The following is a 27,287-nucleotide window of genomic DNA, read 5'->3' as shown; positions in this document are numbered from 1 at the left end:
CACTGACCATAAGAGCTTACACTCTACTGGAGAGAGAGAGGACCCCACTGACCATAAGAGCTTACACTCTACAGGAGAGAGAGAGAGGACCCCGCTGACCATAAGAGCTTACACTCTACAGGAGAGAGAGAACCCTACTGACCATAAGAGCTTACACTCTACAGGAGAGAGAGGACCCCGCTGACCATAAGAGCTTACACTCTACAGGAGAGAGAGGACCCCGCTGACCATAGGAGCTTACACTCTACAGGAGAGAGAGGACCCCGCTGACCATAGGAGCTTACACTCTACAGGAGATAGAGAGAGGACCCCACTGACCATAAGAGCTTACACTCTACAGGAGAGAGAGGACCCCGCTGACCATAAGAGCTTACACTCTACAGGAGAGAGAGGACCCCACTGACCATAAGAGCTTACACTCTACAGGAGAGAGAGAGGACCCCACTGACCATAAGAGCTTACACTCTACAGGAGAGAGAGGACCCCGCTGACCATAGGAGCTTACACTCTACAGGAGAGAGAGGACCTCACTGACATTAAGAGCTTACACTCTACAGGAGAGAGAGGACCCCGCTGACCATAGGAGCTTACACTCTACAGGAGAGAGAGAGAGGACCCCACTGACCATAAGAGCTTACACTCTACAGGAGAGAGAGGACCCCGCTGACCATAGGAGCTTACACTCTACAGGAGAGAGAGGACCCCACTGACCATAAGAGCTTACACTCTACAGGAGAGAGAGGACCCCGCTGACCATAAGAGCTTACACTCTACAGGAGAGAGAGGACCCCGCTGACCATAGGAGCTTACACTCTACAGGAGAGACAGAGGACCCCACTGACCATAAGAGCTTACACTCTACAGGAGAGAGAGGACCCCGCTGACCATAGGAGCTTACACTCTACAGGAGAGAGAGGACCCCACTGACCATAAGAGCTTACACTCTACAGGAGAGAGAGGACCCCGCTGACCATAAGAGCTTACACTCTACAGGAGAGAGAGGACCCCGCTGACCATAGGAGCTTACACTCTACAGGAGAGACAGAGGACCCCACTGACCATAAGAGCTTACACTCTACAGGAGAGAGAGGACCCCGCTGACCATAGGAGCTTACACTCTACAGGAGAGAGAGGACCCCACTGACCATAAGAGCTTACACTCTACAGGAGAGAGAGGACCCCGCTGACCATAAGAGCTTACACTCTACAGGAGAGAGAGAGGACCCCACTGACCATAAGAGCTTACACTCTACAGGAGAGAGAGGACCCCACTGACCATAGGAGCTTACACTCTACAGGAGAGAGAGAGAACCCCACTGACCATAAGAGCTTACACTCTACAGGAGAGAGAGGACCCCACTGACCATAAGAGCTTACACTCTACAGGGAGAGAGAGAGGACCCCACTGACCATAAGAGCTTACACTCTACTGGAGAGAGAGAGGACCCCACTGACCATAAGAGCTTACACTCTACAGGAGAGAGAGAGAGGACCCCGCTGACCATAAGAGCTTACACTCTACAGGAGAGAGAGAACCCTACTGACCATAAGAGCTTACACTCTACAGGAGAGAGAGGACCCCGCTGACCATAAGAGCTTACACTCTACAGGAGAGAGAGGACCCCGCTGACCATAGGAGCTTACACTCTACAGGAGAGAGAGGACCCCGCTGACCATAGGAGCTTACACTCTACAGGAGATAGAGAGAGGACCCCACTGACCATAAGAGCTTACACTCTACAGGAGAGAGAGGACCCCGCTGACCATAAGAGCTTACACTCTACAGGAGAGAGAGGACCCCACTGACCATAAGAGCTTACACTCTACAGGAGAGAGAGAGGACCCCACTGACCATAAGAGCTTACACTCTACAGGAGAGAGAGGACCCCACTGACCATAGGAGCTTACACTCTACAGGAGAGAGAGAGAACCCCACTGACCATAAGAGCTTACACTCTACAGGGAGAGAGAGAGGACCCCACTGACCATAAGAGCTTACACTCTACTGGAGAGGGAGAGGACCCCACTGACCATAAGAGCTTACACTCTACAGGAGAGAGAGAGAGGACCCCGCTGACCATAAGAGCTTACACTCTACAGGAGAGAGAGAACCCTACTGACCATAAGAGCTTACACTCTACAGGAGAGAGAGGACCCCACTGACCATAAGAGCTTACACTCTACAGGAGAGAGAGAGAGGGGACCCCGCTGACCATAAGAGCTTACACTCTACAGAAGAGAGAGAACCCTACTGACCATAAGAGCTTACACTCTACAGAAGAGGAGAGAGAGGAGCCTACTGACCGTAAGAGCTTACACTCTACAGGAGAGAGAGGACCCCACTGACCATAAGAGCTTACACTCTACAGGACAGAGAGAGAGAGGACCCCACTGACCATAAGAGCTTACACTCTACAGGAGAGAGAGAGAGGACCCCACTGACCATAAGAGCTTACACTCTACAGGAGAGAGAGAACCCCACTGAAGATAAGAGCTTACACTCTACAGGAGATGTTATATAACACAAAGTACCAAAGGATATCCAATAAAAAAATATAAATATATAAATATATATACACATAAATATTAATAAAACCCAAGTGGTGCCTTTGTGCAAGTAGTGATTAAACACTGGAGGTAGAGAACCAAGCCATAACCTAAACCCGGATAGCCAAGAAAGTGTATCCACACAGAGAATTATTTAAACATAAGCCTTTATTTATGTTGGCAATTGGCACAAAATTAAAATTAATGCATAGTACGCGAATATAACAGGACAAATAAAAATGTATTAAAAAATATTTTATAGGATATAAATAGGTGACCCTGGAAAAAATTATTGATGGATATACATATATATATATTTCATTTGATGATAGCCAAAAAAATATATGATAATTGATATGAAAAAACATCAATTAAGAAAATATATAAAAGAAAAAATTATTTGTATAAAAGCAAATAACTGCACTACTGTAAAAAAACACACGTAAAAATCAATTATGGTGAAAAACAAATACTAAAAGTATATGCCCAAAATAAGTATGTGCTTCCAAAAAAATTAATAACAATAAAGTGCGAAAAGAGCTAATTCAATCAAATATAAAAATACAAACAGGGCATAATATGTGCCACAATCAGGTAGATAAACCACACCACTGAAAGTGCGATGTGCAGTGTACAAATAACGCTATCAGTCGATTAACAAGGCGCCTATACGGCTAATATGTGCCACAATCAGGTGGATAAGCCTGGTGGATAAGCCACGCCACTGAAGTGCAATGTGCAGTGTGCAAATAATGCTATCAACCAGCTCACAAGGAGCAATATATCTCCAACATGTACCTTGTTCCAGGGGTCACTGTGTCCCGTGATCGCGCACCCCGACGCGCGTTTCGGAACTTGTCCTTCGTCAGGGCGTACTATGCATTAATTTTAATTTTGTGCCAATTGCCAACATAAATAAAGGCTGAGGACCCCACTGATCATAAGATCTTACACTCTACAGGAGACAGAGGACTCTGCTGACCATAAGAGCTTACACTCTACAGGAGAGAGAGGACCCCACTGAAGATAAGAGCTAACACTCTACAGGAGAGAGAGGACCCTGCTGACCATAAGAGGTTACACTCTACAGGAGAGAGAGGTCCCCACTGACCATAAGAGCTTACACTCTACAGGAGAGAGAGAGAACCCCACTGAAGATAAGAGCTTACACTCTACAGGAGAGAGAGGACCTCTCTGACCATTAGAGCTTACACTCTTCAGGAGAGAGAGAGTACCCCTCTGACCATAAGAGCTTACACACTACAGGAGAGAGAGAACCCCACTGAAGATAAGAGCTTACACTCTACAGGAGAGAGAGGACCCCACTGAAGATAAGAGCTAACACTCTACAAGAGAGAGAGGACCCCACTGATCATAAGATCTTACACTCTACAGGAGACAGAGGACTCTGCTGACCATAAGATCTAACACTCTTCAGGAGATAGAGGACTCTGCTAATCATAAGATATTACACTCTACAGGAGAGAGAGGACCCCACTGAAGATAAGAGCTTACACTCTACAGGAGAGAGAGGACCCTGCTGACAATAAGATCTTACACCCTACAGGAGAGAGAGAGAGGACCCTGCTGACCATAAGACCTTACACTCTACAGGAGAGAGAGGACCCTTCTGATCATAAGAGCTCACACTCTACAGGAGAGAGAGGACCCTGCTTACCATAAGAGCTTACACTCTATAGGAGAGAGAGGACCCCACTGAAGATAAGAGCTTACACTCTACAGGAGAGAGAGAGGACCCTGCTGATCAAAAGAGCTCACACTCTACAGGAGAGAGAGGACCCCGCTGACCATTAGAGGTTACACTCTAAAGGAGAGAGAGGACCCCACTGAAGATAAGAGCTAACACTTTACAGGAGAGAGAGGACCCTGCTGACCATAAGATCTTACACTCTACAGGAGATAGAGGACTCTGCTGATCATAAGAGATTACACTCTACAAGAGAAAGGACCAGGATCGGCGTCAGCACCTGGCGTACCCGGGCAAGTGCCGGGGCCCTGGCGAGATGGGGGCCCATTCAGGGCCGGCGTTAGGGGCAGGCAGCTGCCAGTGCCTTGGGCCCCCGCTCCCCCAGGGGCCCTCAGCTAGCGGCACATCACACAGCTGCTATAGGGCCACTGTGAGGCAGGGGGGGCTGCTTGTTGCAAGCGCCAACTCCCCCGCCGCCGCTTTGAACTTTACTGATGTCTGCCGGTAAAGTTCAAAGCAAAAGATGGAAGAGTGAGTGTCACCTGATGCTCCCTCTCCCATCATTCCCCACTCTGCCTCTGACACTGCCGCTGCGGGTGCGCGATGACATCATCGCGCACTCGCTGTGTGTCAGGCAGTGCAGCAGCAGCGACCGAGACCGGAGCAGGGAGGGAGCAGCGCGGCACGGGAACGTTGAGAGGTGAGGAGTGTTTTTTTTTTCTGTAACTAACAGTGAGTACTGGACTATGGAGGCCAGGGCCATTCTTGGGGGAGGGGGGCTGTGCTGTATACTACATTTCTGTGCTATATACTACATCTATATACTACATGGCTGTTCTATATACTATGTGGGCCGTGTTATAAACTACGTGGGCTGTTATATGCTATGTGGGCTGTGCTTTATACTACATGGCTGTTCTATAATATGTGGCTGTGCTATATACTATATGGGCTGTTATATGCTATGTGGGCTGTGCTATATACTACATGGCTGATCTATATACTACGTGGGCCGTGTTATATACTATGTGGGCTATTATATGCTACGTCAGCTGTGCTATATACTACATGGCTGTTCTCTAAATTACGTGGGCCGTGTTATATACTATGTGGCTGTGCTATATACTATAGGGGTTGTAATATGCTACGTGGGCTGTGCTATATACTACATGGCTGTTCTATATACTACATGGGCCGTGTTATATACTACGTGGGCTGTTATATGCTACGTGGGCTGTGCTATATACTGCATTGCTGTTCTATAAACTATGTGGGCCGTGTTATATACTATGTGGCTGTGCTATGTACTATATGGGCTGTTATATGCTACGTGGGCTGTGCTATATACTACATGGCTGTTCTATATACTATGTGGGTCGTGTTAAATACTGTGTGGGCTGTTATACGCTACGTGGGCTGTGCTATATACTACATGGCTGTTCTATAAACTACGTGGGCCGTGTTATATACTATGTGGCTGTGCTATATACTATATGGGCTGTTATATGCTACGTGGGCTGTGCTATATACTACGTGACTGTGTTATATGCTACGTGGGCTGTTATATACTACATGGCTGTGTTATATGCTACGTGGCTGTGCTATATACTACGTGGGCTGTGTTATATACTACATGGCTGTGTTTATATGCGATCATGAATCGTGGTATGTGTTAAAGGGGGGGCCCACTAAGACTCTTTCGCCCGGGGCCCTCAAAAACCTGGAGCCGGCCCTGGAAAGAACCCTGCTGACCATAAGACCTTACACCCTATCGGAGAGAGAGGACCCCACTGACCATAAGAGCTTACACTCTACAGGATAGAGAGTACACCACTGACCATAAGAGCTTACACTCTACAGGAGAAAGAGGACCCCACTGACCATAAGAGCTTACATTCTACAGGAGAGAGAGGACCCTGCTGACCATAAGAGCTTACACTCTACAGGAGAGAGAGAGAGGACCCCGCTGACCATAAGAGCTTACACACTACAGAAGAGAGAGAGAACCCTACTGACCATAAGAGCTAACACTCTACAGGAAGGAGAGGACCCTGCTGATCATAAGATCTTATGCTCTACAGGACAGAGACTTACTCAGTGACTCTGGAGATGGAAAAAGACTGCTGTACAAGCTGTGCTCCACTGGGAGCTGCTGATCTGTGATGGTCCAGGTACCGACCCCCACTGTACAAAGTGTGGTAGTTAGTAACTACCTATGGTGTAGTAAAAAAAAAATTACAATTCTTGTATCAATTAATTTATGTGTTAAATGCACAAAATGTGTGGCGTGTACCTTCTTTGTCACTTTTGCCACTTTTTTTTTGGGGGGGGGGGGGTGGCCTAGCAGGTTTGGGATCAGCAGATTCATATTTGCAATAAAAACATGATTACACATTATTACCTCAATACACTGGAGTGACACACAACATTATTGTGGCTTTTTAAAGTTAAGCCTACCGATTGCGAGGAGAAGACTGCAGACACGCTGCTGCAGCTGCTTGATCCCTCACTATCCGACATCTGTGTACAAACAAAATAATACATTTAGTACACACACATCCGACGGGCACTACACACTCAAATGATGTACACAGAAAAATATAATACATAGAATTGTACTTACATTGCCTCTGATCGCTTGCAAGACACCCACACTGTGCTGCTGGCGTTTTCACAGTGTGTTTGCAGAGTCTCTGCTTCTAAAAATGGCTTCCATCATATTTCCTGTCGCATGACCACATGGACCACCCTCATTAACGCAATACAACATATGGTTTCATTTGGACATTTTGCTTGATTTGAGTCTGACTGCGTTTGCAATAGGCTTCAATGGCAGAATTGACGATTCCGTTACTCTTGCGTTAGCTTGACCGGAACCGAAAACGCTGCAGGCCACGTTCGAAGGTCTGTCATAAAAAAACGGAATGTGGCAAACGCCTGCCAATTTTGACATGCATCACAATGCGTCATACAATGCAAGTCTATGGGTGCGTTACAATGTCCGTTACATTGCGTTTTGACTACTTAAAAACGTGTCCGTTAGACGGACTCCCCTAGCGCAATGTGAACCCAGCCTAAGATGTTATAGCTGCAGGGCATTATAGGGAGTCTGCGCAGCAACACAAAATGACATTAGGCTACAAATATCCTGGGGATGTGTTCATTTTCTTGTACCGCCTCTTCCAAGTTCATTGACCTGCCCCTAGCCTGGTTTGCATAAGGCTTCTTTGCTAGATTTCTTGTGACTGACACTTCAGATCTCTTTAGAAAATGTGTCATTTTTATAGAGGGATATAAGATTCTACTTTTTGGTTTCTATAATAGACAAATAGGCTTTTTTTATTTAGTGTTACCTTTTATGGCATTTACAAATGGGCGGGGCTCATGCAACACCCGCTAGAGCCGTGGGGTACTCGGAATCAGGTCGGATGGTTCTTAAAGGGGTGGTCACGGCAGCGGTGACCTGGTCCGTGGCCCTGGGCGTGCAAGTAAATAAAGATGGATGATGGAAAATGGGAATAAAGGTTATATAGGAAAAGGGGAATTGTTTGTGACTCCACCTGTGGTACTCGGCCAGGGATGACCGACAATGCTTAAAGGGACCATTGGGACTCACGGTGTTGCTTCAGAGATGGTATAGCTCCCCACAGGTAGAGCTTAGTCCCCAGGGCAGTTAAAGAGGTGCATGATAAAGTTCTGATGGTGGTAGTGGTGCAGGGCAAGTGTCGCAGGAAAGAATTGAGAGGACACAGCAAGATGCAGTCTTCACGTTTTACTCGCAGTTCAGTTGTTAGCCCCCAACCGTGGTGCTGTGTCCTCCAGGTCAGTGGTCCAGGAAACTCTCCAGTAACTTGGGGCACTTGTCCAGAACCCCCTTTTATATGCCTTTCGTGGCCGTCTCACTGCGCTGGCTGCCTCCTCTCCTGTCCTGTGCTTAACACCCAGTGTCCCAAGACGGTAGTCACGGGTCCTGCCGGGTGACGTCTTCACTGTCCCCTTGACCCTCTTTGTCTACCTTTTCCATGAAGTAGGTGCGAGATTGGCTGCCACACTTACAGACATGACAGCCTCCGAGTTCCTAGTTGAGACCTGTAGTTCCTACATCAGGGGCCGGTTCCCCTTTCTGTGACCTGGTCCCTCCATCTGGTGATGGTCAGCATGGATGCCGGCCCCACGGGTGGCTTCTGCACTTCGCGTGCCCCTAGGACCCTTTCTTTCTTCCTTCGAGCTTCTTTCCTTCCTCTCTCCCTTCAGACTGTCAGGAGCTTCAGACCCATACGTCTGCTCTGCTCCACTTCTCCTCATCAACTCCTTGACTTACTAACTCTCCTCCCCTTTTTCTTCACTTTCTCGACCCACTCCCTCTACCTAATCCCTTCCTGACCTGGAGAGGTCTAGTGATGGGTGCAAGTGTTAGGGTTCTATACAGTATTCCCTCCTTACCAGAGAGTTGGGCCACCACACCTCTGGCTGAGATGCAGTACCTCTGTGGCGACTGAACCCTCAGGGGCACCACACTCACATGTTAATTATGCAAAGGAGCCTAAAGACACACCCCCTGATAATCCTGTGACCCATGCCCCCTTAGTAAAGACCATTACAATTAGCCCAGATCTCTGGAACCAAATGGCCAATTAACTGAAAACAAATAGCAGAAAACTATGGGGAGCAGCGGAAAAAAATAATAGCGGAAACTGGCTTATGTTGATTTGATGATAGGTCCTCTTTAATATAGACCATCCTTGTGTGATTGGGCAGGAGCAGGAGCATAAACCTTCGTCTATGGTAGAGCCTCCCCTGCAGTATCTGATGGCCACATACATGTGGTTACGTAAAGATGGCAGCTGAGCCCCACTAAGGTCATTCACTTGAAAGGGCCACGCTTAAGTATTGGGCACAGCCATTCTTGTATAGATGGCACTGTGTTTTGGTCTACAGTAACGGAGACGCTCTCTTATGTTGCTGATCAGTGGTTGCCCCAGGGTGCTAATCCTTCCATGAGAAAGGATTCTAGGCTAGGTAGACCAAGAATGGAAAATCCCTGCACACGTGTTATGGTACTATCTGTGAGTAACAAACTGTCCTGAGATGACAAGTAAATTAATTGGGTAGGATTGACGATCTACTGAATATTATACAGGCTGGAAACTGTCTACTAAAATATATGGTGGATTCCAGTTAGTACTAAAACCTGGCACATTCTACACCGAGCGTTCATCACTCCATTGTGAAGCCATTGTCTGACGTATACATATATATATACTGTATATATATATATATATATATATATATATATATGGATCATTCCTTTTACACTCAGGATCGATTCACGTAGACACAGCAGAGAAATCCCCATGACTGTCCTACTGAGCACCATGATCATTAGCTATAGCCCATCAGAGGAGGGAAGATCGACCTGCCTGCGATGGGGAGGTGTCGGGTTTGGCACTATATTTCCGCCACCTGATCTTGCCACAAACTGACCTGTTGAAGCGCAAGAACAGCGCGAAACGATCGTCGTCCTGACCCCCCCTGCTCACACGAGCTACGGCTCATTCAACTCCGGCCATGGATTTTTAACAAGTTGTATCTATTAATAAAGTACGAATCACGGTGAAGACTGGTGAGTGCCCTCATTTCTTGTATTGGATATATATATATATATATATATATATATATACAGTGGGGCAAAAAAGTATTTAGTCAGTCAGCAATAGTGCAAGTTCCACCACTTAAAAAGATGAGAAGCGTCTGTAATTTACATCATAGGTTGACCTCAACTATGGGAGACAAACTGAGAAAAAAAAAAACAAGAAAATCACATTGTCTGTTTTTTTTATCATTTAATTTGCATATTATGGTGGAAAATAAGTATTTGGTCAGAAACAAAATTTCATCTCAATACTTTGTAATATATCCTTTGTTGGCAATGACAGAGGTCAATCGTTTTCTGTAAGTCTTCACAAGGTTGCCACACACTGTTGTTGGTATGTTGGCCCATTCCTCCATGCAGATCTCCTCTAGAGCAGTGATGTTTTTGGCTTTTCGCTTGGCAACACGGACTTTCAACTCCCTCCAAAGGTTTTCTATAGGGTTGAGATCTGGAGACTGGCTAGGCCACTCCAGGACCTTGAAATGCTTCTTACGAAGCCACTCCTTCGTTGCCCTGGCGGTGTGCTTTGGATCATTGTCATGTTGAAAGACCCAGCCACGTTTCATCTTCAATGCCCTTGCTGATGGAAGGAGGTTTGCACTCAAAATCTCACGATACATGGCCCCATTCATTCTTTCATGTACCCGGATCAGTCGTCCTGGCCCCTTTGCAGAGAAACAGCCCCAAAGCATGATGTTTCCACCACCATGCTTTACAGTAGGTATGGTGTTTGATGGATGCAACTCAGTATTCTTTTTCCTCCAAACACGACAAGTTGTGTTTCTACCAAAGAGTTCCAGTTTGGTTTCATCAGACCATAGGACATTCTCCCAAAACTCCTCTGGATCATCCAAATGCTCTCTAGCAAACTTCAGACGGGCCCGGACATGTACTGGCTTAAGCAGTGGGACACGTCTGGCACTGCAGGATCTGAGTCCATGGTGGCGTAGTGTGTTACTTATGGTAGGCCTTGTTACATTGGTCCCAGCTCTCTGCAGTTCATTCACTAGGTCCCCCCGCGTGGTTCTGGGATTTTTGCTCACCGTTCTTGTGATCATTCTGACCCCACGGGGTGGGATTTTGCGTGGAGCCCCAGATCGAGGGAGATTATCAGTGGTCTTGTATGTCTTCCATTTTCTAATTATTGCTCCCACTGTTGATTTCTTCACTCCAAGCTGGTTGGCTATTGCAGATTCAGTCTTCCCAGCCTGGTGCAGGGCTACAATTTTGTTTCTGGTGTCCTTTGACAGCTCTTTGGTCTTCACCATAGTGGAGTTTGGAGTCAGACTGTTTGAGGGTGTGCACAGGTGTCTTTTTATACTGATAACAAGTTTAAACAGGTGTCATTACTACAGGTAATGAGTGGAGGAAAGAGGAGACTCTTAAAGAAGAAGTTACAGGTCTGTGAGAGCCAGAAATCTTGATTGTTTGTTTCTGACCAAATACTTATTTTCCACCATAATATGCAAATAAAATGATAAAAAAAACAGACAATGTGATTTTCTGGATTTTTTTTTCCTCAGTTTGTCTCCCATAGTTGAGGTCTACCTATGATGTAAATTACAGACGCCTCTCATCTTTTTAAGTGGTGGAACTTGCACTATTGCTGACTGACTAAATACTTTTTTGCCCCACTGTATATATATATATATGGATCATTCCTTTTACACTCAGGATCGATTCACGTAGACACAGCAGAGAAATCCCCATGACTGTCCTACTGAGCACCATGATCATTAGCTATAGCCCATCAGAGGAGGGAAGATCGACCTGCCTGCGATGGGCATACCATCGCCTCCATTCTTCTGATGGCCCCAGGTGGAGCAGCAGAGAGTTTATTCTCCTCGTCCTGCCTTTTACTTTTAGGCAAATCACTTCTTTCTGCAAACAAAGCATTTCAGGCTACAGGTATGTAAAATGCAAAAATGGTTCAAATCTGCAAATAAAAATTGTGATTTATGTATTAAGATAAAGCTGAATGAAGTTCTTTGAACAATGTACTTTACTGTTATGTTGGCACTCTATGGCAGAGTTATGCTAGGGCTATATTTTAACACTATTGTTTAGGCTTTATTATTTCAGTAGTAATTTTTTCATTGTGGGGTTTTTATAAATCATGTATGGTGGCTCAGCGGTTAGCACTGTATGGTGCTCAGTGGTTAGCACTGTATGGTGGCTCAGTGGTTAGCACCGTATGGTGGCTCAGTGGTTAGCACTGTATGGTGGCTCAGTGGTTAGCACTGTATGGTGTCTCAGTGGTTAGCACCGTATGGTGGCTCAGTGGTTAGCACTGTATGGTGGCTCAGTGGTTAGCACCGTATGGTGTCTCAGTGGTTAGCACCGTATGGTGGCTCAGTGGTTAGCACTGTATGGTGGCTCAGTGGTTAGCACTGTATGGTGTCTCAGTGGTTAGCACCGTATGGTGGCTCAATGGTTAGCACTGTATGGTGCTCAGTGGTTAGCACTGTTTGGTGGCTCAGTGATTAGCACTGTATGGTGGCTCAGTGGTTAGCACTGTATGGTGGCTCAGTGGTTAGCACTGTATGGTGGCTCAGTGGTTAGCACTGTATGGTGGCTCAGTGGTTAGCACCGTATGGTGGCTCAGTGGTTAGCACTGTATGGTGGCTCAGTGGTTAGCACTGTATGGTGGCTCAGTGGTTAGCACTGTGTGATGGCTCAGTGGTTAGCACTGTATGGTGTCTCAGTGGTTAGCACCGTATGGTGGCTCAGTGGTTAGCACTGTATGGTGCTCAGTGGTTAGCACTGTTTGGTGGCTCAGTGATTAGCACTGTATGGTGGCTCAGTGGTTAGCACTGTTTGGTGGCTCAGTGGTTAGCACTGTATGGTGGCTCAGTGGTTAGCACTGTATGGTGGCTCAGTGGTTAGCACTGTTTGGTGGCTCAGTGATTAGCACTGTATGGTGGCTCAGTGGTTAGCACTGTATGGTGGCTCAGTGGTTAGCACTGTTTGGTGGCTCAGTGATTAGCACTGTATGGTGGCTCAGTGGTTAGCACTGTTTGGTGGCTCAGTGATTAGCACTGTATGGTGGCTCAGTGGTTAGCACTGTTTGGTGGCTCAGTGGTTAGCACTGTATGGTGGCTCAGTGGTTAGCACTGTATGGTGGCTCAGTGGTTAGCACTGTTTGGTGGCTCAGTGATTAGCACTGTATGGTGGCTCAGTGGTTAGCACTGTATGGTGGCTCAGTGGTTAGCACTGTTTGGTGGCTCAGTGATTAGCACTGTATGGTGGCTCAGTGGTTAGCACTGTTTGGTGGCTCAGTGATTAGCACTGTATGGTGGCTCAGTGGTTAGCACTGTTGCTTTGCACCCAACATCTTCAAGTAGTTTGTATGTTTTCTCCTTGTTTGTGTGGGTTTCCTCTGGATTCTCCGGTTTCCTTCCATACTCCAAAGACATACTGATTGTGAGCCCCAATGGGGGCAGTGATGATGATGCATGTAAAGTGCTGCAGAAAATGATGGCGCTATATAAGCAAAGCATAATAATAATGATGAAACAATACATTATTCTTACATCTAAGACAGAATTATGAGATCAAATTCCCTGAGGTCAGAATTTCCAATCCAACACTAAGGTAAAAGTACAGAAAAACAGATAACTATGTATATGATAGATATATTATTTGGGCACTATATGGTCAGGCCATTTGGCTACTAAATATAATTTTTTGGCTATATTATTTCTGTGCTGTATTTCGTCTTGGTATTATTTGCTCTTTATTTGGCGCAGTTATATGGCCAACTATTTGGTATATAGTGGTCCCATTAATTGTTGATTGCCACCTCTGTTCGGTGCATTAGACCCATTATTTCAGCTTTATTTAGGGGGGCCGTACAATGCAATATTATTCCAACCTACAGTGCTGCTCCTGCAGGGTCATTCATCTATTTTTCTTACTGTGTGGAATACATTTGAAAATGCAAATATTCTCATGTAGCGATATTATCTGCACATTATTTAGACTGGGGTGTACTTAAAATTAATGCTATACTTTCCCATATTTTCCTATATTTTTGTTTCTTGACATCCGTTTTACATCCACATTTAAAAAATGATGAATGACCAAATACAGTCTAAATGTTAATTTGCAATAGATGCCGTTAAAATGGATGTGATACGGACCCTGTCTATATGGCATCCATTTTTTTCTGCATGTCTATTGAGATATACGGGCGAGCCCCAACCGTAAAAGAGATGAGGCTGAAGCTTGATGGAATTTCTTCCATACAGACCATTAATCCGTGTGGAAAAACATTCATATTAACTACCACACTCATTAACATTGGTCCGTGTGCGGTTTGCATTCGGGCGGCATACAACAGACTCCTCCTACCAATTAGGCTGCCGTCACACTAGCAGTATTTGGTCAGTATTTTACATCAGTATTTGTAGCCAAAACCAGGAGTGGAACAATTAGAGGAAAAGTATAATAGAAACATATGCACCACTTCTGCATTTATCACCCACCCCTGGTTTTGCAAATACTGATGTAAAATACTGACCAAATACTGCTAGTGTGACAGCAGCCTAAGCCTTAAAGGGACACTGTCACCTGAATTTGGAGGGAACAATCTTCAGCCATAGGGGCGGGGTTTTTGGGTGTTTGATTCACCCTTTCCTTACCTGCTGGCTGCATGCTGGCTGCAATATTGGATTGAAGTTCATTCTCTGTCCTCCATAGTACACGCCTGCGCAAGGCAAGATTGCCATAGATGTACTACGGAGGACAGAGAATGAACTTCAATCCAACATTGCAGCCAGCATGCAGCCAGCGGGTAAGGAAAGGGTGAATCAAACACCGAAAAACCCCGCCCCTATGGCTGAAGATTGTTCCCTCCAAATTCAGGTGACAGTGTCCCTTTAAAGCTCATGCAAATTACCATATTTTTGGCCCGAGTGCGATCCGGCAAAACACCGCATCACACTCGGACCAATGTTAGTCTATGGGGCGGTGTACATCTCCAATCTATCACTGCATCCTTGAGTTTGATCTCATATTCGGATCGCACTCAGCCATGCAAATCAATGAGTGCGTGGAAACCATCGGACAGCACTTGGATGACATCTGACTCAATGGAGAAGATGGAGAAAAGATTTTCTCCATCTTCTCCTCACCCTAGAGAATCGGATCACACTATACTCACACTCTGATCTGAGTCTAATTTGCATAATTGACCCATTTCTCTTTGGTGGGAGAATTTACGGTTGTGTGACCCTGCCCTAACGGCCATTGTGCCGCCCCTGTGCCCAAAGGACAGCACACTGATCGAATAATAATCAGCGTGCTTGAGCAAATCAACAATTTTTCACATGGGCCACTGGTCAGTGTTGAAAAATTTGTAGCTTGAACTATTCTGATTTATGGGCCAGACGAGCGCATGCTGAGCATATAGCCAGTCACGTCAGCAATTTGTGGACATAACTGGACCAAGTTTTATACGTCCATCAGAATCCTGCTTTTAGGCCACGTTCCCACAATGAGTTTTTAGTGAGTTTTTAGTTTTAGAAAAATGCAAATCACCTACCATACTTAATGGGTGAAGAGAGGAAACCACACAGTGTCAAAATCGCGATAAAGTTCATTGTGGGAATGTAGCCTGAAACTTTTTAGTTTGGGTTTGGACATTGCGATCTGAATATGGACCATGTAATACAACCTTATTCAGGTACATCTTAACACTTTCGGCTGCCTCTGGCACTGAATTAACCATTTCTGTGCACTCAGATGCAGAACATTTTCCCTGCAGACATACACGTGCTGGATACAAGAGAGATGAGGCTGTTCTGGTGCATGTGTAAAGTAAGGTGGGAATGGCAGACATACAGTATATACACTGCTCAAAAGAATAAAGGGAACACTTAAACAACAGAATATATCTCCAAGTAAATCAAACTTCTGTGAAATCAAACTGTCCACTTAGGAAGCAACACTGATTGACAATCAGTTTCACATGCTGTTGTGTAAATGGAATAGACAAGAGATAAAAATTATTGGCAATTATCAAGACACCCTCAATAAAGGAGTGGTTCTGTGGGGACCACTTACCACATCCCAGTACCAATGCTTTCTGGCTGATGTTTTGGTCACTTTTGAATGTTGGTTGTGCTTTCACACTTGTGGTAGCATGAGACGGACTTTACAACCCACACAAGTGACTCAGGTAGTGCAGCTCATCCAGGATGGCACATCAATGCAAGCTGTGGCAAGAAGGTTTGCTGTGTCTGTCAGCGTAGTGTTCAGAGGCTGGAGACGCTACCAGGAGACAGGCCAGGACACCAGGAGACGTGGAAGGGGCTGTACGAGGGCAACAACCCAGCATCAGGACCGCTACCTCCGCCTTTGTGCAAGGAGGAACAGGAGAATCACTGCCAGAGCCCTGAAAAATGACCTCCAGCAGGCCACAAATGTGCATGTGTCTGCACAAATGGTTAGAAACCGACTCCATGGGGATGGTCTGAGTGCCCGATGTCCACAGATGGGGGTTGTGCTCACAGCCCAACACAATGCAGGATGCTTGGCATTTGCTACAGAACACCAGGATTGGCAAATTCGTCACTGGTGTCCTGTGCTCTTCACAGATGAAAGCAGGTTCACACTGAGCACATGTGACAGATGTGACAGAGTCTGGAGATGCCGTGGAGAGTGATCTGCTGCCTGCAACATCCTTCAGCATGACCGATTTGGCAGTGGGTCAGTAATGGTGTGGGGTGGCATTTCTTTGGAGGGCTGCACAGACCTCCATGTGCTCATAAGAGGTAGCCTGACTGCCATTAGGTACCAAGATGAGACCCTCAGACCCCTTGTGAGACCACATGCTGGTGCGGTGGCCCTGGGTTCCTCCTAATGCAGGACAATGCCAGACCTCATGTGGCTGGAGTGTGTCAATAGTTCCCGCAAGATAAAGGCATTGAAGCTATGGACTGGCCCGCCCATTCACCAGACCTGAATCCGATTGAGCACATCTGGGACATCATTTCACGCACCATCCGCCAACATCACTGTTGTGAGTTCTGTTTTTGGGCTCCCTCTGGTGGTTACTGATGGTACTGGGTGACTTGTCTTTCCTGGGTCTCTGGGTTCCACCTGTTCCATCAGGATATGGGAGTTTCCTATTTAACCTGGCTTTGCTGGCATTTCCTCGCCGGTTATCAATGTATCCAGTGTGTCTTGTTACCTCTGCTCCCTGCTCCTAGAACCTTCTGGTCAAGCTAAGTTTGGATTTTCCTGTTTTGGTGTTTTGCTTTATTTGGTTTTTAGTCCAGCCTGCAGATATGTGATTCTTTGCTGCTGGTTGCTCTAGTGGGCTGAAATTGCTCCTCATGTACCATGAGTTGGCACATGAGTTCAAGTAATTTCAGGATGGTTTTTTGAAGGGTTTTTCGCTGACCGCGCAGTTCACTTTTGTATCCTCTGCTATCTAGCTTTAGCGGGCCTCATTTTGCTGAAACTGTTTTCATACTGCATATGTGCTTTCCTCTCATTTCACCATCATTATATGTGGGGGGCTGCTATTTCTGTGGGGTATTTCTCTGGAGGCAAGAGAGGTCTGTGTTTCTTCTAATAGGGGAAGTTAGATCTTCGGCTGGAGCGAGACGTCTAGGATCATCGTAGGCACGTTCCCCGGCTACTTTTATTTGTGTGATAGGTTCAGGGTCGCGGTCAGCTCAGGTTCCATCGCCCTAGAGCTTGTTTGTATCTGTGCTTGTCCTTTAGTGATCCCCTGCCATTGGGATCATGACAGTATAACCGGCCCACAAAGTGTTAATTGTATTGGCTGAAGTAGGAGGATAAGTAGTCTGAGGAAGTTTTTTTTTTTTTTCTCTTTCCCTCAGAGTTTGCTGCCTAGCCTTATTGCAGCCTGGCTACTTCCTCCTCCTCTTAATCTTTGAATGGCTCTGATCCCAGCTGTTTATCATGGACGTCCAGAGTTTGGCTTCCAGCCTGAATAATCTTGCCGCTAAGGTTCAAAATCTACAGGATTTTGTTGTACATGCTCCTATGTCTGAACCTAGAATTCCTGTCCCAGAGTTTTTTTCTGGAGATAGATCTCGTTTTCTGAATTTTAGGAACAATTGCAAGTTGTTTCTTTCTTTGAAATCTCGCTCCTCTGGAGACCCTGCTCAGCAAGTCAAGATTATTATATCTTTCCTGCGGGGTGACCCTCAGGATTGGGCATTTGCATTGGCACCAGGGGACCCTGCGTTGCTTAATGCGGATGCGTTTTTTCTGGCATTGGGTTTGCTCTATGAGGAACCTAACCAAGAGATTCAGGCTGAAAAAGCTTTGTTGGCCCTCTCTCAGGGGCAAGATGAAGCAGAAATTTATTGTCAAAAATTTCGGAAGTGGTCGGTGCTTACTCAGTGGAATGAGTACGCCCTGGCTGCAAAGTTCAGAGATGGCCTTTCTGAGGCCATTAAAGATGTTATGGTGGGGTTCCCTGCGCCTACTGGTCTGAATAAGTCTATGACTATGGCTGTTCAGATTGATCGGCGTTTACGGGAGCGCAAACCTGTGCACCATTTGGCGGTGTCGTCTGAACCGTCACCTGAGATAATGCAATGTGATAGAATTCAGTCCAGAAGTGAACGGCAAAATTATAGGCGGAAAAAAAGGTTGTGCTTTTATTGTGGCGATTCAGCTCATGTTATATCAGCATGCTCTAAACGCACAAAAAAGGTTGATAAGTCTGTTGCCATTAGTACTTTACAGTCTAAGTTCATTCTGTCTGTGACTCTGATTTGTTCATTATCATCCATTTCCGTCGATGCCTATGTGGATTCAGGCGCTGCCCTGAGTCTTATGGATTGGTCATTTGCCAATCACTGTGGGTTTAGTCTGGAGCCTCTGGAAGTCCCTATTCCTTTGAAGGGAATTGACTCTACACCTTTGGCTATGAATAAACCTCAGTACTGGACACAAGTGACCATGCGTATGACTCCTGTTCATCAGGAGGTGATTCGCTTCCTGGTACTGTATAATTTGCATGATGTCCTAGTGCTTGATCTGCCATGGTTACAAACTCATAATCCAGTTCTTGACTGGAAATCAATGTCTGTGTTAAGCTGGGGTTGTCAGGCGGTTCATGATGATGCACCTCCGATTTCTATCGCTTCATCTACTCCTTCTGAGATTCCTGTGTTTTTGTCTGACTATCGGGATGTTTTTGAGGAGCCTAAGCTCAGTTCGCTTCCTCCTCACAGGGATTGCGATTGTGCTATAAATTTAATTCCAGGCAGTAAATTTCCTAAAGGTCGTTTGTTCAATCTGTCAGTGCCAGAGCATACTGCTATGCGGGATTATGTTAAGGAGTCCTTAGAAAAGGGACATATCCGTCCATCTTTGTCCCCTTTGGGAGCAGGTTTTTTTTTCGTGGCCAAAAAAGATGGTTCCTTGAGGCCTTGTATAGATTATCGTCTTTTGAATAAGATTACCGTAAAATATCAGTATCCTTTGCCATTGTTGACTGATTTGTTTGCTCGCATTAAGGGGGCTAAATGGTTCACTAAGATTGATCTTCGGGGTGCGTATAATCTTATACGAATAAAGCAAGGTGATGAGTGGAAAACCGCATTTAATACGCCTGAGGGCCATTTTGAGTATTTGGTAATGCCTTTTGGACTTTCTAATGCTCCTTCAGTCTTCCAGTCCTTTATGCACGATATTTTCCGTGAATATCTGGATAAATTTATGATTGTGTATTTGGATGATATTTTGGTTTTTTCTGATGACTGGGAGTCTCATGTTCAGCAGGTCAGGAAGGTGTTTCAGGTCCTGCGGGCCAATTCCTTGTTTGTAAAAGGCTCAAAGTGTCTCTTTGGAGTCCAGAAGATTTCTTTCTTGGGGTATATTTTTTCCCCTTCTACTATTGAGATGGATCCCGTCAAGGTTCAGGCTATTTGTGACTGGACGCAGCCTGTTATGGCTGGCAATCAGGCAACACAGCGTGCAGTAATCAGCGCACATACAGAGATCTGGCAATAACCAAAAACAATAGGACGAGCTCTGAGACGTGGAATCTCTGTAGACTGCAGTACCTGATCTATCCTCACACAACTATAAGCAGCAGTGGATTGCGCCTAACAACTACCTATGCAACTCGGCACTGCCTGAGGAGCTGACTAGCCTGAAGATAGAAATACAAGCCTGACTTACCTCAGAGAAATACCCCAAAGGAATAGGCAGCCCCCCACATATAATGACTGTTAGCAAGATGAAAAGACAAACGTAGGAATGAAATAGATTCAGCAAAGTGAGGCCCGATATTCTAGACAGAGCGAGGATAGCAAAGAGAACTATGCAGTCTACAAAAAACCCTAAAACGAAAACCACGCAAAGGGGCAAAAAGACCCACCGTGCCGAACTAACAGCACGGCGGTGCACCCCTCTGCTTCTCAGAGCTTCCAGCAAAAGACAATAGCAAGCTGGACAGAAAAAAACAGAAAACAAACTAGAAGCACTTATCTAGCAGAGCAGCAGGCCCAAGGAAAGATGCAGTAGCTCAGATCCAACACTGGAACATTGACAAGGAGCAAGGAAGACAGACTCAGGTGGAGCTAAATAGCAAGGCAGCCAACGAGCTCACCAAAACACCTGAGGGAGGAAGCCCAGAGACTGCAATACCACTTGTGACCACAGAAGTGAACTCAGCCACAGAATTCACAACAGTACCCCCCCCTTGAGGAGGGGTCACCGAACCCTCACCAGAATCCCCAGGCCGACCAGGATGAGCCACATGAAAGGCACGAACAAGATCTGGGGCATGGACATCAGAGGCAAAAACCCAGGAATTATCTTCCTGAGCATAACCCTTCCATTTGACCAGATACTGGAGTTTCCGTCTAGAGACACGAGAATCCAAAATCTTCTCCACAATATACTCCAATTCCCCCTCCACCAAAACAGGGGCAGGAGGCTCCACAGATGGAACCATAGGTGCCACGTATCTCCTCAACAACGACCTATGGAATACATTATGTATGGAAAAGGAGTCTGGGAGGGTCAGACGAAAAGACACCGGATTGAGAATCTCAGAAATCCTATACGGACCAATAAAACGAGGTTTAAATTTAGGAGAGGAAACCTTCATAGGAATATGACGAGAAGATAACCAAACCAAATCCCCAACACGAAGTCGGGGTCCCACACGGCGTCTGCGATTAGCGAAAAGCTGAGCCTTCTCCTGGGACAAGGTCAAATTGTCCACTACCTGAGTCCAGATCTGCTGCAACCTGTCCACCACAGAATCCACACCAGGACAGTCCGAAGACTCAACCTGTCCTGAAGAGAAACGAGGATGGAACCCAGAATTGCAGAAAAATGGAGAGACCAAGGTAGCCGAGCTGGCCCGATTATTAAGGGCGAACTCAGCCAACGGCAAAAATGACACCCAATCATCCTGGTCAGCGGAAACAAAACATCTCAGATATGTTTCCAAGGTCTGATTGGTTCGTTCGGTCTGGCCATTAGTCTGAGGATGGAAGGCCGAGGAGAAAGATAGGTCAATGCCCATCCTACCACAAAAGGCTCGCCAGAACCTCGAGACAAACTGGGAACCTCTGTCAGAAACAATATTCTCAGGAATGCCATGTAAACGAACCACATGCTGGAAGAACAAAGGCACCAAATCAGAGGAGGAAGGCAATTTAACCAAGGGCACCAGATGGACCATTTTAGAAAAGCGATCACAGACCACCCAAATGACCGACATTTTTTGAGAAACGGGAAGGTCAGAAATGAAATCCATCGAAATATGTGTCCAAGGCCTCTTCGGGACCGGCAAGGGCAAAAGCAACCCACTGGCACGTGAACAGCAGGGCTTAGCCCTAGCACAAATTCCACAGGACTGCACAAAAGCACGCACATCCCGTGACAGAGATGGCCACCAGAAGGATCTAGCAACCAACTCCCTGGTACCAAAGATTCCTGGATGACCGGCCAGCACCGAACAATGAAGTTCAGAGATAACTTTACTAGTCCACCTATCAGGGACGAACAGTTTCTCGGCCGGACAACGATCAGGTTTATTAGCCTGAAATTTCTGCAACACTCTCCGCAAATCAGGGGAGATGGCAGACACAATGACTCCTTCCTTGAGGATACTCGCCGGCTCAGATAACCCCGGAGAGTCGGGCACAAAACTCCTAGACAGAGCATCCGCCTTCACATTTTTAGAGCCCGGAAGGTATGAAATCACAAAATCAAAACGAGCAAAAAATAACGACCAACGGGCCTGTCTAGGATTCAAGCGCTTGGCAGACTCGAGATAAGTCAAGTTCTTATTATCAGTCAATACCACCACGCGATGCTTAGCACCCTCAAGCCAATGACGCCACTCCTCGAATGCCCACTTCATGGCCAGCAACTCTCGGTTGCCCACATCATAATTACGCTCAGCAGCAGAAAATTTCCTGGAAAAGAAAGCACATGGTTTGAACACTGAGCAACCAGAACCTCTCTGTGACAAAACCGCCCCTGCACCAATCTCAGAAGCATCAACCTCGACCTGGAACGGAAGAGAAACATCAGGTTGACACAACACAGGGGCACAGCAAAAACGACGCTTCAACTCCTGAAAAGCTTCCACGGCAGCAGAAGACCAATTAACCAAATCAGCACCCTTCTTGGTCAAATCGGTCAATGGTCTGGCAATGCTAGAAAAATTACAGATGAAGCGACGATAAAAATTAGCAAAGCCCAGGAATTTCTGCAGACTTTTTAGAGATGTCGGCTGAGTCCAATCCTGGATGGCCTGAACCTTAACCGGATCCATCTCGATAGTAGAAGGGGAAAAGATGAACCCCAAAAATGAAACTTTCTGCACACCGAAGAGACACTTTGATCCCTTCACGAACAAGGAATTAGCACGCAGTACCTGGAAAACCATTCTGACTTGCTTCACATGAGACTCCCAATCATCTGAGAAGATCAAAATGTCATCCAAGTAAACAATCAAGAATTTATCCAGATACTCACGGAAAATGTCATGCATAAAAGACTGAAAAACAGATGGAGCATTGGCAAGTCCGAACGGCATCACCAGATACTCAAAATGACCCTCGGGCGTATTAAATGCCGTTTTCCATTCATCTCCCTGCCTGATTCTCACCAGATTATACGCACCACGAAGATCAATCTTAGTAAACCAACTAGCCCCCTTAATCCGAGCAAACAAGTCAGAAATCAATGGCAAGGGATACTGAAACTTAACCGTGATCTTATTAAGAAGGCGGTAATCAATACACGGTCTTAGCGAACCATCCTTCTTGGCTACAAAAAAGAACCCTGCTCCCAATGGTGACGACGATGGGCGAATATGTCCCTTCTCCAGGGACTCCTTCACATAACTGCGCATAGCGGTGTGTTCAGGTACGGACAAATTAAATAAACGACCCTTAAGGAATTTACTACCAGGAATCAAATCGATAGCACAATCACAATTCCTATGCGGAGGTAGGGCATCAGACTTGGACTCTTCAAATACATCCTGAAAGTCCGACAAGAACTCTGGGATGTCAGAAGGAATGGATGACGAAATAGACAAAAATGGAACATCACCATGTACTCCCTGACAACCCCAGCTGGTTACCGACATAGAGTTCCAATCCAATACTGGATTATGGGTTTGTAGCCATGGCAACCCCAACACGACCACATCATGCAAATTATGCAGTACCAGAAAGCGAATAACTTCCTGATGTGCAGGAGCCATGCACATGGTCAGCTGGGCCCAGTACTGAGGCTTATTCTTGGCCAAAGGTGTAGCATCAATTCCTCTCAACGGAATAGGACACCGCAAAGGCTCCAAGAAAAATCCACAACGTTTAGCATAATCCAAATCCATCAGATTCAGGGCAGCGCCTGAATCCACAAACGCCATGACAGAATACGATGACAAAGAGCACATTAAGGTAATGGACAAAAGGAATTTGGACTGTACAGTACCAATAACGGCAGAGCTATCGAACCGCCTAGTGCGTTTAGGACAATTAGAAATAGCATGAGTAGAATCACCACAATAGAAACACAGTCTGTTCAGACGTCTGTGTTCTTGCCGTTCTACTTTAGTCATAGTCCTGTCGCACTGCATAGGCTCAGGTTTACTCTCAGGCAGTACCGCCAGATGGTGCACAGATTTACGCTCGCGCAAGCGACGACCGATCTGAATGGCCAAGGACATAGACTCATTCAAACCAGCAGGCATAGGAAATCCCACCATTACATCCTTAAGAGCTTCAGAGAGACCCTTTCTGAACAAAGCCGCTAGTGCAGATTCATTCCACAGAGTGAGTACTGACCATTTCCTAAATTTCTGACAATATACTTCTACATCATCCTGACCCTGGCATAAAGCCAGCAGATTTTTCTCAGCCTGATCCACTGAATTAGGCTCATCGTAAAGCAATCCGAGCGCCAGGAAAAATGCATCAACATTACTCAATGCAGAATCTCCTGGTGCAAGAAAAAACGCCCAGTCCGGTGGGTCGCCGCGCAAAAAAGAAATAATAATCAAAACCTGTTGAATAGGATTACCAGAAGAATGAGGTTTCAAGGCCAAAAATAGCTTACAATTATTTCTGAAGCTCAGGAACTTAGTTCTGTCACCAAAAAACAAATCAGGAATCGGAATTCTTGGTTCTAGCATCGATTTCTGATCAATGGTATCTTGAATCTTTTGTACATTTACAACGAGATTATCCATTGAGGAGCACAGAGCCTGAATATCCATGTCCACAGCTGTGTCCTGAAGCACTCTAATGTCTAGGGGAAAAAAAAGACTGAAGACAGAGCTAAGAAAAAAAAATGATGTCAGGATTTCTTTTTTCCCTCTATTGGGAATCATTGGGTTGGCTCCTTGTACTGTTATGGCTGGCAATCAGGCAACACAGCGTGCAGTAATCAGCGCACATACAGAGATCTGGCAATAACCAAAAACAATAGGACGAGCTCTGAGACGTGGAATCTCTGTAGACTGCAGTACCTGATCTATCCTCACACAACTATAAGCAGCAGTGGATTGCGCCTAACAACTACCTATGCAACTCGGCACTGCCTGAGGAGCTGACTAGCCTGAAGATAGAAATACAAGCCTGACTTACCTCAGAGAAATACCCCAAAGGAATAGGCAGCCCCCCACATATAATGACTGTTAGCAAGATGAAAAGACAAACGTAGGAATGAAATAGATTCAGCAAAGTGAGGCCCGATATTCTAGACAGAGCGAGGATAGCAAAGAGAACTATGCAGTCTACAAAAAACCCTAAAACGAAAACCACGCAAAGGGGCAAAAAGACCCACCGTGCCGAACTAACAGCACGGCGGTGCACCCCTCTGCTTCTCAGAGCTTCCAGCAAAAGACAATAGCAAGCTGGACAGAAAAAAACAGAAAACAAACTAGAAGCACTTATCTAGCAGAGCAGCAGGCCCAAGGAAAGATGCAGTAGCTCAGATCCAACACTGGAACATTGACAAGGAGCAAGGAAGACAGACTCAGGTGGAGCTAAATAGCAAGGCAGCCAACGAGCTCACCAAAACACCTGAGGGAGGAAGCCCAGAGACTGCAATACCACTTGTGACCACAGAAGTGAACTCAGCCACAGAATTCACCACAGCAGCCTACATCTCTTAAGAGTCTACAGAAGTTCTTGGGCTTTGCTAATTTCTATCGTCGTTTTATAACTAATTTTTCTAGTGTTGTTAAGCCTTTGACGGATTTGACTAGGAAGGGTGCTGATGTTGCTAATTGGTCTCCTGCGGCTGTGGAGGCCTTTCAGGAACTTAAGCGCCGGTTTTCTTCTGCTCCTGTGTTGCATCAGCCAGATGTTTCGCTCCCTTTTCAGGTTGAGGTTGATGCTTCCGAGATTGGAGCGGGGGCGGTCTTGTCACAGAGAAGCTCCGATGGCTCAGTGATGAAGCCATGCGCGTTTTTTTCTAGAAAGTTTTCGCTGAGCGGAATTATGATGTTGGTAATCGGGAACTTTTGGCCATGAAGTGGGCATTTGAGGAGTGGCGTCATTGGCTAGAGGGTGCTAGACATCGTGTGGTGGTCTTGACTGATCACAAAAATTTGATTTACCTTGAGTCTGCCAGGCGTCTGAATCCTAGACAGGCTCGTTGGTCACTGTTTTTCTCTCGTTTCAATTTTGTGGTTTCATACCTGCCAGGTTCAAAGAATGTGAAGGCGGATGCTCTTTCTAGGAGTTTTGTGCCTGACTCCCTTGGAAATTCTGAGCCCTCTGGTATCCTTAGGGATGGGGTGATTTTGTCTGCTGTCTCCCCAGACTTGCGACGTGCTTTGCAGGAGTTTCAGGCGGGTAAACCTGATCGTTGTCCGCCTGAGAGACTGTTTGTTCCGGATAATTGGACCAGTAGAGTCATCTCCGAGGTCCATTCTTCTGCGTTGGCAGGTCATCCTGGAATATTTGGTACTAGAGACTTGGTGGCCAGGTCTTTTTGGTGGCCTTCCTTGTCGAGGGATGTGCGTTCTTTTGTGCAGTCTTGTGAGGTTTGTGCTCGGGCTAAGCCTTGCTGTTCTCGGGCCAGTGGATTGTTGTCACCTTTGCCTATCCCGAAGAGGCCTTGGACCCACATTTCCATGGACTTTATTTCGGATCTCCCTGTCTCTCAAAAAATGTCCGTCATCTGGGTTGTGTGTGATCGCTTTTCTAAAATGGTTCATCTGGTACCCTTGCCTAAGTTACCTTCCTCCTCTGAGTTGGTCCCTCTGTTTTTTCAGAATGTGGTTCGTTTGCATGGGACTCCTGAGAACATCGTTTCTGACAGGGGATCCCAGTTTGTGTCTAGATTTTGGCGGATGTTCTGTGCTAAGATGGGCATTGATTTGTCCTTTTCGTCTGCATTCCATCCTCAGACGAATGGCCAGACTGAACGAACTAATCAGACCTTGGAAACTTATTTAAGGTGTTTTGTTTCTGCTGATCAGGATGACTGGGTTACCTTTTTGCCGCTGGCCGAGTTTGCCCTTAATAATCGGGCTAGTTCTGCTACCTTGGTTTCTCCTTTCTTTTGTAATTCGGGGTTTCATCTTCGTTTTTCCTCTGGTCAGGTGGAACCTTCTGATTGTCCTGGAGTGGACATGGTGGTGGATAGGTTGCATCGGATTTGGAGTCATGTGGTGGACAATTTGAAGTTGTCCCAGGAGAAGGCTCAGCAGTTTGCTAATCGCCGTCGCCGCGTGGGTCCTCGACTTCTTGTTGGGGACTTGGTGTGGTTGTCTTCTCGTTTTGTTCCTATGAAGGTCTCTTCTCCTAAGTTCAAGCCTCGGTTCATCGGTCCCTATAGGATTTTGGAAATTCTTAACCCTGTGTCGTTTCGTTTGGATCTCCCGGCATTGTTTGCTAT

At 46.1% G+C, this 27,287-nt stretch overlaps 1 long non-coding RNA gene across 1 annotated transcript in view; it reads right to left on the bottom strand.

Moving 5' to 3' along the window:
- The window catches only part of LOC138647481 (uncharacterized), a 51,898-nt gene extending 44,935 nt beyond the window's left edge, over positions 1 to 6,963 (bottom strand). The window contains exons 1-2 of the long non-coding RNA XR_011314982.1: positions 6,879 to 6,963; positions 6,713 to 6,775 (exon numbers count right to left, since the gene is read on the bottom strand). This is a non-coding gene — a long non-coding RNA (uncharacterized lncRNA). The remainder of the gene's footprint in view (positions 1 to 6,712; positions 6,776 to 6,878) is intronic.
- Positions 6,964 to 27,287: the final 20,324 nt, after the last annotated feature.

This window comes from Ranitomeya imitator, chromosome 8 (genome assembly GCF_032444005.1).
Source record: "Ranitomeya imitator isolate aRanImi1 chromosome 8, aRanImi1.pri, whole genome shotgun sequence".
Taxonomy (NCBI): Eukaryota; Metazoa; Chordata; class Amphibia; order Anura; family Dendrobatidae; genus Ranitomeya; species Ranitomeya imitator.
Note: the sequence above shows the minus strand (reverse complement) of the source record. Positions and strands in the feature narration are given on the sequence as shown.